At 47.7% G+C, this 9,733-nt stretch overlaps 1 protein-coding gene across 1 annotated transcript in view; it reads left to right on the top strand.

Moving 5' to 3' along the window:
• KIF16B (kinesin family member 16B) overlaps nucleotides 1-9,733 on the top strand; it is a 293,074-nt gene that overhangs the window by 158,979 nt on the left and 124,362 nt on the right. The gene's annotated exons all lie outside the window — the stretch shown is intronic.

The following is a 9,733-nucleotide window of genomic DNA, read 5'->3' as shown; positions in this document are numbered from 1 at the left end:
AGTCCGCCTGCCGATGCAGGGGACACGGGTTCATGCCCCGGTCCGGGAAGATCCCACATGCCGCGGAGCGGCTGGGCCCGTGAGCCATGGCCGCTGGGCCTGCGCGTCCGGAGCGTGTGCTCCGCAACGGGAGAGGCCACAACAGTGAGAGGCCCACGTACCGCCAAAAAAAACCAAACAAACAATAAAATCAACACTTCTGCAGTCAGGCCTCCTTATCACATCAGCCGTAGTCATTTTCCAGGTTCCTTTCCAGCCCTTGCTGTGTATGGACATCCTTTAACTTAGTTATAATGATTACACAGGATGAGGGGAGGGAGGGCTGGCGGCGGGGGGCAGCTGATGGGGGGCCTTGGAGGCCCCTGGAAGGAGTTTGACTGTTTTCTAATCATTTGAGGTGTTTAAGCAGTAGAGGAACGTGAAGATAAATTTACTACAAATATTAGGATGTGTATCATCTGGAGAATGTAGCATAGAAGTGAGAGACCATTTAGGAAGCTACTTCCTTAGTCCCGGTGGGAGGTACCAGTGGCTTGGGTCTGGGTGGTCACCATAGTGATGGAGCATCGTGGAACGAAGGGCGGTTCCCAGGCTCCGGGTTTAAACAGTTGGGCAGGTGATGTACCTGCTCCTGAGATGCGGGAGGCAGGGATGAGCAGCCTGGGCTGGCGGTGGGGTGAGGGTTCAGTCTGTGTATCTTTCCTATTAGGTTGGAAGTTTTTCGAGGTCAGAGGCTTATCTTACTTATTTCTGTATTCTAGAATGTCATTCACATAACACGCTTGACGAATGTTTAGCAGATTAAGAATGAAATTTTAGTAAGACACATGCGTCCTTTGGGGGGGAAGCGTTTTTCACTAGTTCCTCTGGGCATGGGTGTTCTAAATGGTGGGAAATGGCACATCATGCAAAGGAATGTGTTTCTGTGCACGAGTCAGTTTCCAAATGACACTGCAGTTGGTTGAATAACCTCGAGTTCATGTTCGGGATCCTCAGGCAAAAGGTGGGAAGAGGGCGTCATGGCGAAGTGAAGACTTAGGCCAAGGTAGTTAGAGAATTCAATGAGAAACACTCTGCGGTCGGCCGAAGAGATGGTACTGGATGGGTTGGATGCTGCCGTGATGCATCCTGTTCATCCGGCTTCAGTTAGCAGACACATTTCGTATCTGCCACCCTTGCAATACTCATTTGTACAAATTCAAATTCAACTTCAAATGACTTAATACTTCATCATACCTTCATTCCCCGGATTCCAGGCCCCGCCCCCAACTTGCCACCTGCTATAGAGAATGATTACCCATGAATTAAAACATAATTGGAGAGAAGTTGCTGCCTCTGATTTATGGGAAGCAGACACCTTGTAAAGTTCTGTGCTCCAGCAGCTCGGCAAAACAAAGCGGGATTAAAGATAAGCTGGGCTGTTTTTACCTTTTTTGATGTTACAGGTGTAACTATCCTTGGCCTAAATTAAGCACCACGCGATAAACGGGAAGAACGTTGAAAGAAGTATGTTCACTGCTTGGACACTAGCTGAATAGTTGTTACTTAAATCTAATAAGCTGCCTGCACACAGAGTGTGTTAGTTTCTCAAGATGGAAACAGTAGGGCTGAGATGCTTCAATAGGGCAGCGCATATTTATTGAGGGCGAGGGGAGACCATAAGTGTCAGGTGCCGTGTTCCTCTGCCTAAGAAAATGGACACATGGGTGTGAACCCACTTAGCATGAAGTCATGGAAGTTATATGATTCAGGATTAGTAGCCTGTGACCTGGGAGGGCCAATGGGAAGGGAATGGTGCAAATTGACGTGCTTGGAAGGGATTCTCTTCCGGTGTCCATGCCTTGTAATGTGTTGGGTCATGCAGAAAACCAGAGACTTTCAGAAAGAATCTTTCTTGACGTTGAGATCACCTCCAGCCAGCAACATGGGATCTGTGCCGTAAGCCTAAATAACAGGAACCCACTCGTCCTCAGTGCTGATGGAGACCAGGCATTGTCCCCTTTGTAACATCTCCCCAGTTCTCCCCCTCTCCTGTGTACTCTCATTGCCATAGCAGTGCGCAGCCTGTAGTAAATAGCTGGGGCCCATGGCAAGAGGAGGGTGGTGTGGAGGGCATAGCAGGGCTGTGAGGAGCCTTAAGTAGTAACCCTCCTAAGTCCCTGGTCTAGCACTTTCTTCTCCGTAGTTGAGGATATGAAGATGTTAGAAGTCTAAAAAGATGCCTTATCTCGGAGAACAAAGCGGATAGAACAGTAACCAGAGATTTAGCCCTGGATGCCTGCCAGGTAGGAACCCCAAATCACTCCCTTCTGTTCTACTTGAGAATTCTGTTCAAGATTCACAAAAAAAAACTGGGTTCTGTGCTGGACCCTGAGATGTTTGCAGGAAGAGGTTTTCCCCTGGAGAGATGTTCTGGGAAGGAACATTTTATGAGCAGACAAGGTGAGTGCTGGCCAGAGTCATGCTGAGCTTAGGAAGAGATAAGAGGATTCTGCAGGTTGGGGCCTGACTGGGGGGGCGCTCTGAAAGCCATGCCTGGGTGTGAGCAGTTTGCTTTGATAAACAGATGTCTATGCTTTGAGGAAATGCACTTTGTGGTTTGGGAGGATGGAGCAGGAGAGATGGCAGCTCAGGTTCTGCTGGCACATTCACAGCACCTGTGTACATGTAACGTTTTTATAAGTTCTGGTTAGTGTGTTTAGAATTTATGATTATGAATAAAATGTATGGCCCAAAATACAACAGAGAATTATTTTCTCTATACTCATAAGCATTTGCTAACTCATTTCTTCACTCTTTTTTTTTACAATTGTGCTAAGATACACTTAACATGAAATTTGCCATCTTAACCATTTTTAGGCATACAGTAGTGTTAAGTGCATTCACGTCGTTGCAGCTAACCTCCAGAACTTTTTTCCTATAAAACTGAAACTCTGTACCCATTAAGCAGTAACATGCCAACCCCCTCCCCCTCCCCCCGGCAACCGCCATTCTGTTTTCTGTCTCTGAATTTGACTACTCCGGGTACCTCATATAAGTGGATTCATACATGATTTATCTTTTTGTGACTGGCTTTTTTCACTTAGCATAATGCCTTCAGAGTTCATCCATGTTGTAGCAAGTATCAGAGTTTCTTCCTTTTTAAAGTTGCATAACATTCCATTGCATGTTTATATCACATCTTATGTATCCATTCATCTGTCGATGGACACTTGGGCTGCTTCCACCTTTTGGCAATTGTGAATAATGCTGCTCTGAACACGGGTGCACAGATATCTGTTTTGAGCCCTTGCTTTCAGTTCTTTTGGGTATATACCCAGAAGTGGGATTGTGGGATCATATGGTAATTATGTTTTTAATTTTTTTGAGAAACTGCCACACTGTTTTCTATCTTAGGTGCAACCATGTTACATTCCTACTAACAGTGCACAAGGGTTCCAGTTCCTCCACAGCCTCACCGATATGTGTTATTTTCTGTTTTTTTTCTTGTTAGTTTTTTCTTTTGTTTTGTTTTGTTTTTGATAGTAGCCGCCCTAATGGGTGTGACGTGGTACCTCACTGTGGTTTTTCTTCACTTTTTGTTTTCTTTCCATTTTCTTAAGAATTTCCAATCTGGAAAATAGTGTTTGGAAATACAGAAAGATGGAAGATCTGAAATTCAGCTCCCCCAGTAAGTTTAGTAAATAACTGATGAGTGTCAATCTGACAAGCATCCATTTCCTGATGACCTCCCTCAAGCCCTGCCAAGTTCAGTTCAACCAGCTCGTTCGCCTGTATCTCAAAGCCCAGTCCATGGGTTAGGGCTTCAGGAGGTGTTTCTAGCCAAGGAGAGATGTGATCATATTTGCCCTGAGAGGGAACAGTGAGGGCATTGAGGGAGCTGTGAGAAGGACGTGGAGGTGAGGCCTGAACTGAGGCAGCAGTGGAAGGAAGCTAGAGGCAGGGGTGGGCTGCACAGGCCACCAGGGCAGGAAGTGATGAGGCCCGAATGGACAATGGGATGTGGGAGGGAAAGAAGGAAAAGCTGGTAACATCCATTTTCTGGCTTAAATAATTGGTTCGGTGTCGCATGCTCTCCAGCTGAAATACAGATACGGGAGGAGGGCCAGCTTGTCGAGAGGCAGGGAGGATACTGAGCACAGCCTTGAGAAACTGGACCCCCGGCTGCAAACTTCCTCCTGGGAGTGACTGCACATGAGCGCAGGGTCAGCCGCCAGGCGCCGCGTGGGGAGCGCGGGGGCCTCTGCAGCCTGTCACAGGCACAGGGTGAACGCGGGTCCCCCGTTGACAAGTCCTGCTCTTTCTGCATCCGCTCGGCTGCTGGGTGAGGGCCCCTGTTTGGCCAGCCTGTGCTGGGGCCCAGTTCCCTTGGAGCGTGATTTAGTGTACAGGGAGGACTGTGGTAAAGCCTGGCGGAAAGCAGGGAGCCGGGAGCCTTGCCTTTGCCCGTGACGCTTGGACTCCTCTGGGTTGACTCTGAGTGAGGGCAGCTGTGCGGCTCCACCCAGGTCCCTGGCCGCAGCACCCCGCTCCTCACCGTAGGGGGTCTGTATCCACCTACTCCGTGATGGGTCTCACAGGCTTCAGCAGGTGGCCTGGCCCTGGTGACAGTGCAGAGTTTGGGGTTCCTTACCCCCTATTTACCTCTCTTAGGACCAGTTTGGGATCAGCGTTCTCCTGCTTTTAAAACTTTCTCCCTCTTAGGCGAACTGGCTTTGGGTCTCCTTAATGATTCCCTGACGCTAAGTATTGGCTTAATAAATGTTAGCTGCCCCCCAGCACCGCCCCCTCCCCTGCCCCAAACCTCCTCTCTCCTTCTTTGTTTCTCTCTTATTAAACCCTCATGAAGGGACTTCCTTGGTGGTGCAGCGGTTAAGAATCCGCCTGCCAATGCAGGGGACACGGGTTCGAGCCCTGGTCCGGGAAGATCCCACATGCCGCGGAGAAACTAAGCCCGTGCGCCACGACTACTGAGCCTGCGCCCTAGAGCCCACGAGCCACAACTACTGAAGCCCGTGCGCCTAGAGCCCGTGCTCTGCAACAAGAGCAGCCACCGCAATGAGAAGCCCATGCACCGCAACGAAGAGCAGCCCCCGCTCACTGCAATAGAGAAAGCCAGCGCACAGCAACGAAGACCCAACGCAGCCAAAAATAAACAAACAAATAAATAAATATATTTATTTTTTTTGCGTAAACAACCCTCATGAAGACGTCTTTGTTAAGAGGCCGGGACTCTTCTTTAGTGTCAGCTGCTCCTTTCCCTTAAGCACCAGCCAGCTTTCCAGTTACTTAATAGAAGTCACAGCCCACAGTATCCCTGGAGACAATCATTTTTCTCCCCGAATTGGCTCCACCCAGGGACCCTGCCTTCCCAGCTCGCTCCCTTTTCTGTCCCCACCCCCACCTCGGGCACCTTCACTCTGATGATTTTGCTGCCCATCATCGTGGGGGAATGAGGAAGAGGGCTTTTCCTCTCTCAGTGGCCGACGTGGTCCGTCCGTGAGGAGCAGCTGATGTTCTGGAGTCATCAGGGCTCTCGTGACCCTGCACGTGATTCCTGGTTTCCTCTACGAGGCGCCGCAGCGGGGGGACTCATGGACCTGCCCCTGGAACCTGTCCGGCCTTGAGCCGAAGGGTGGGGCTCACCGCACCCCTTTAGCCCTTCGTGGCGACCCCGTCTTCCTGCAGGAGCCCCTCCTCTTCCCAGCAAGTGGCCCGGCCCTCAGTGCCTCTGGGATGCCCTCCAGGCCCCCACATAAGCGCCCATTTGTCTCCCACCATCATCTTCTGCCACTTGCCACCTTGAACTTCAGGCTTCGGTTTAAGTGGACAGAACGTCTTTCACACTTCTCTCCAGGCCCAGTCCACCTGTAAGACTGTCCACAAAGCCCTCCCGCTCTCCTTCCCCTGGGCAGTCCTCTTCATCTTTCAAGGGGAGTGTAGCAACTGTCTCCTCAGAAGCACTCTGTGCCTCTCCAGTTTGGGCGAAGTGCTTCCTCTTCGTCCTCTGGCGGGTGTTTGGTGCTCACCTTTATCATCGTAGCCTTTTCCTGATTCCTTTAGTTGATGCTGGTGCCTGCTTTCCCGCTAGGCTTCCTGAGGGCAGGGCCATGCCCTGCTCCTCTTTGAATCTCCGGCATCTCACACGCAGTGGGCACTTCACAGATGTTCACCAAGATGCGGGTTTGTAGCCGAAATGCTCTCAGTGCGGGAGGTGCGTCTGCTCATAGGTGTCCAGGTGCCTCGTGCTTCAGAGGGGTCCTTATGCGCTGCTTAGCATCTCCAGACTAGCTGGGCCTTATCCTTGTGAGAGTTTCACACACACAGATGTATTTCATGCACGTTTTGTGGCTTTCTTGACTGTTGCACGTTCACATCTCTTGTTTCCTTGGTATCCTATAGACCTGAGTATGTTTTTTTTTGCAGCAGATTAAAAATTTATGCTGCTTAGTTCTCAATTCCTCTTAGAGCAAAGCTCTCTGAAAGAATTACATCAGGTTTGCAAATTACTGTATCCAGTAAGATCCAACTTATCTTCAAAGCAGTCGGTTTCAACAGGCAACCTAGTAATTCTCCAAAGAGAATTTTTCTCCAAAAAAACCCATGCTCTGAATCATAGTAAGATTTGGACTTTTTAAAAGTGAAGTCTTTGCTACCCAGGAACATTTTATCAGCCCAACTGGGCACATCATGTTGGATGTATCGTTTCTAAGGTAGCTTAGGAACTCACTGCCGGCCCACATCGTAGGCTTTCTGGAAACCAGGATTTGTAGGCACACATGCGTGGTACTTAGTGCCAGAGAATTTTTGGCGGAGGCAAAGCAGCCTGGTGACTTCCTTTGGGAGTCAGCTCTGCTTTGAGAAGCACCCAGTCAGGGTCTTTGCCAGGAAACAGTTTCGCTGCAGGGGAAACATTCCTCCTCAAGGCCCAGTGTCTTTAAGAAGAAACCAAGCCCACTCCTCAGGCATCCTCTGTCTTGCTCTGAGGCTGCAAACAGGTGGCTAACTTGGCAGAAAGCGGGAGCTTTCACAGCTTTTTGAAAGTGCTCTGAGCAAAATGATATACGTTCCAAGTTCATTTCAGTCTTTAAAATAAAGGGAGAAAATTTCATTTGTGCATTATTCTCCTTTAAGCACTAACCAGTGGCGAGCCTGTTTAAATGGATATACTGCATTTGAAGAAATTCTGAAGAGGAGAAATGCCTGGGTTTCGAATGTGATTGGGCCAAAAATATCTAAAGTCAAAACTCAATCCTGTCTTTGGCAAGCCGTCCAAGGAGCTTTATGGGATGTAGCGCTGTTGGGGTTGATGGGCGTCAGGGCCAACTCAGGGTTCAGTGCAAGGCCCCTGACTCTGAAGACTGTCTGAAGTAATCGACAATCAGGGGATGAGGACAGATGAGGGATGGTTATTTTTAATCTAACTTTTAATTTTCATGTGTTAATCATTATGGAAAATTTAGAAATCACAAATAAGCAAAAAAGAAGAAACCACGGCATTGAACATGTTGCTGTATATTCTAGTCTATACCTTTGTCCCACCATCTAGCCATCTCTGTCTTTCTCTGTGTGCGCATGTATATGTACATATATACATTTATACTTATATACATTTATATGTGTTCTTTTACCAGGATGGGTTCCCACTGGGCTTGTTTCATGCACTTATATATCTTTCCCCTTCAACCTACATCATTTTAACATCCACGTGAGATTCCATTGTATGGATATGCCATACCTTACTTATCTTCTGTTGGTAGGTGTTTTGTTGTCTAGCTTTGAACTGTGGCAAGCAGTTGGGGTGAACACATTTGTAGCTAAATCTTTGTGCTTATCTGTGAGTATTACTTCCTCAGGTGAGAAAAAGTAGAATGGGATTACCAGGCCAGAGGGTGTATATATTGATAGTTTTAAGGCTCTTGATAGATGTTCACAAACTGTTCTATAGGATGGTTGTACATATCACCACTCTTTGTCTCCCACCAGTACCACATGAGAGTTTCCCTTTCCTTGCGAACTGGAAAAGGATCCTCTTGACTCATAGACTGTGTTGATATGAACACACCCTCCTGGATGCAGCTCTAAGCTGTATTCACAGCAGCTGGAGTCTAGGCAATCCTGCTAACAGTGGCTCTCTCTGGAAGCCGGTCCTGGCCATCCTGATCATCACCCGGGATGTATCAGGCATCTCATTTGTCCTGTGCAGAGCTCCGTGCTGTGTGCGGTTCGCTCCAGCCTTCCTGCTCCTTCAGGTTTAGAGTAGGGATGGGGTTTCGGAGTGTGAAGCCGGAAGGAGCTATATTCCGCATGAAGAGTTCCGGGATTGCGACGCAGAAAGCCGAAAGCACCAAGATACATTACCGGTGAGGACTTCTTACCAGCTGACAACAGTTGTAGGAAAAGAAAGTAGTTTCATTTTCCTTCCTCTCTCCAACCCCTTCCCTATTTCTTCCCTCCTTCCCTCCCTCTCTCCCTTCCTTCAACTGGAAGGATAAATACATCACACTGAGAGAGTAAGAAAACATCAGTAACCAGGTGCGTCCTTCACTGTACTGAGCTTAGCTTCCCTCTGGATTTCTGTCAGCTTCCAGGAAACAGGCACAGGATCTAATCTGTTCACTCAGTTCCCAGCATAGCACCTGGAACTTAATAGCCATGTAATACATGTGAACTAAGTGAATTCAGTTCTTCCCCTTAATTCATACCAATGTAAAAGGGGCTTCAGAAACAGAGCCTGGTCATAGCTGGAGATACTCTTGGTAAGACCCGCACCGTCAGGTGAGGTCATGTCCTCACTACGGGTCCTGGGAGGAAAGATTGCGTTGCCCGTGGATACAGTGCCCTGCTAGCCCCATTTTTCTCTCTTCTTTCTCACTTTCTGGGGCTTTATACATTGTTTTATCCTTTTTTTTTCTTGCTGACCTTGAGTGTGAAAGTTTTATACATGTAGTGGTTGGCAATATTTATTGAGCAAAATTATATACATAATTTTGCTGGTGATTTGGCTGTGTTTTAGCTGATGGTTATTTACTGTGTTTGTCTCTGCTGGTTTGTTTTATTGGGCCTTTCCATCTTTCAAAAGTTTGCTTTGCTGCAAGGCTGACTTCCTCTCCAGTCTTTGGTCTCAGTGGTGTCGCTTTTTCATGGACCATTGACTCACTTGGCAGTTGCTGTAGAGCCTTAAATAGCTTGTGAAGATGCACAGTCTTGGGGAACTTGCGGTGAACGCAGCAGAAAGAACTGAGCTTCTTCCTCCCATTAACAGAAAGCAGCGTCAGTTTCAGGCAGGCCCCCGGGGTGTGGCGAGCCGGTACCAGACCAGCGTGGTAGAGCAGATACACAGTAGAGAGAGCCATGCCCAGTGTTTGGTTTCCCAGTGCATTTAAAAACTATGTTTATACTGTAGTATTACATTATACTGTATGTTAAGCGTGCAGTAGGATTATGTCTAAAAAAATGTACATACCTTAATTTAAAAACACTTTATTACTAAAAAATGCTAACCATCATCTGAGCCTTCAGAGAGTCACAATGTTTTTGCAATAGTAACATCAACGATAACTGATCACAGATCACTGTAGCAAATGTGATAAGAATGAAAAGTTTTCAGGATAGTGAGAATTACTAAAATGTGACACAGACAGAATGGCCATCATCAAAAAATCTACAAACAATAAATGCTGGAGAGGGTGTGGAGAAAAGGGAACCCTCTTGCACTGTTGGTGGGAATGTA

Source organism: Physeter macrocephalus, chromosome 14 (genome assembly GCF_002837175.3).
Source record: "Physeter macrocephalus isolate SW-GA chromosome 14, ASM283717v5, whole genome shotgun sequence".
Classification (NCBI taxonomy): domain Eukaryota; kingdom Metazoa; phylum Chordata; class Mammalia; order Artiodactyla; family Physeteridae; genus Physeter; species Physeter macrocephalus.
This window is presented reverse-complemented; position numbering and strand designations above follow the sequence as displayed.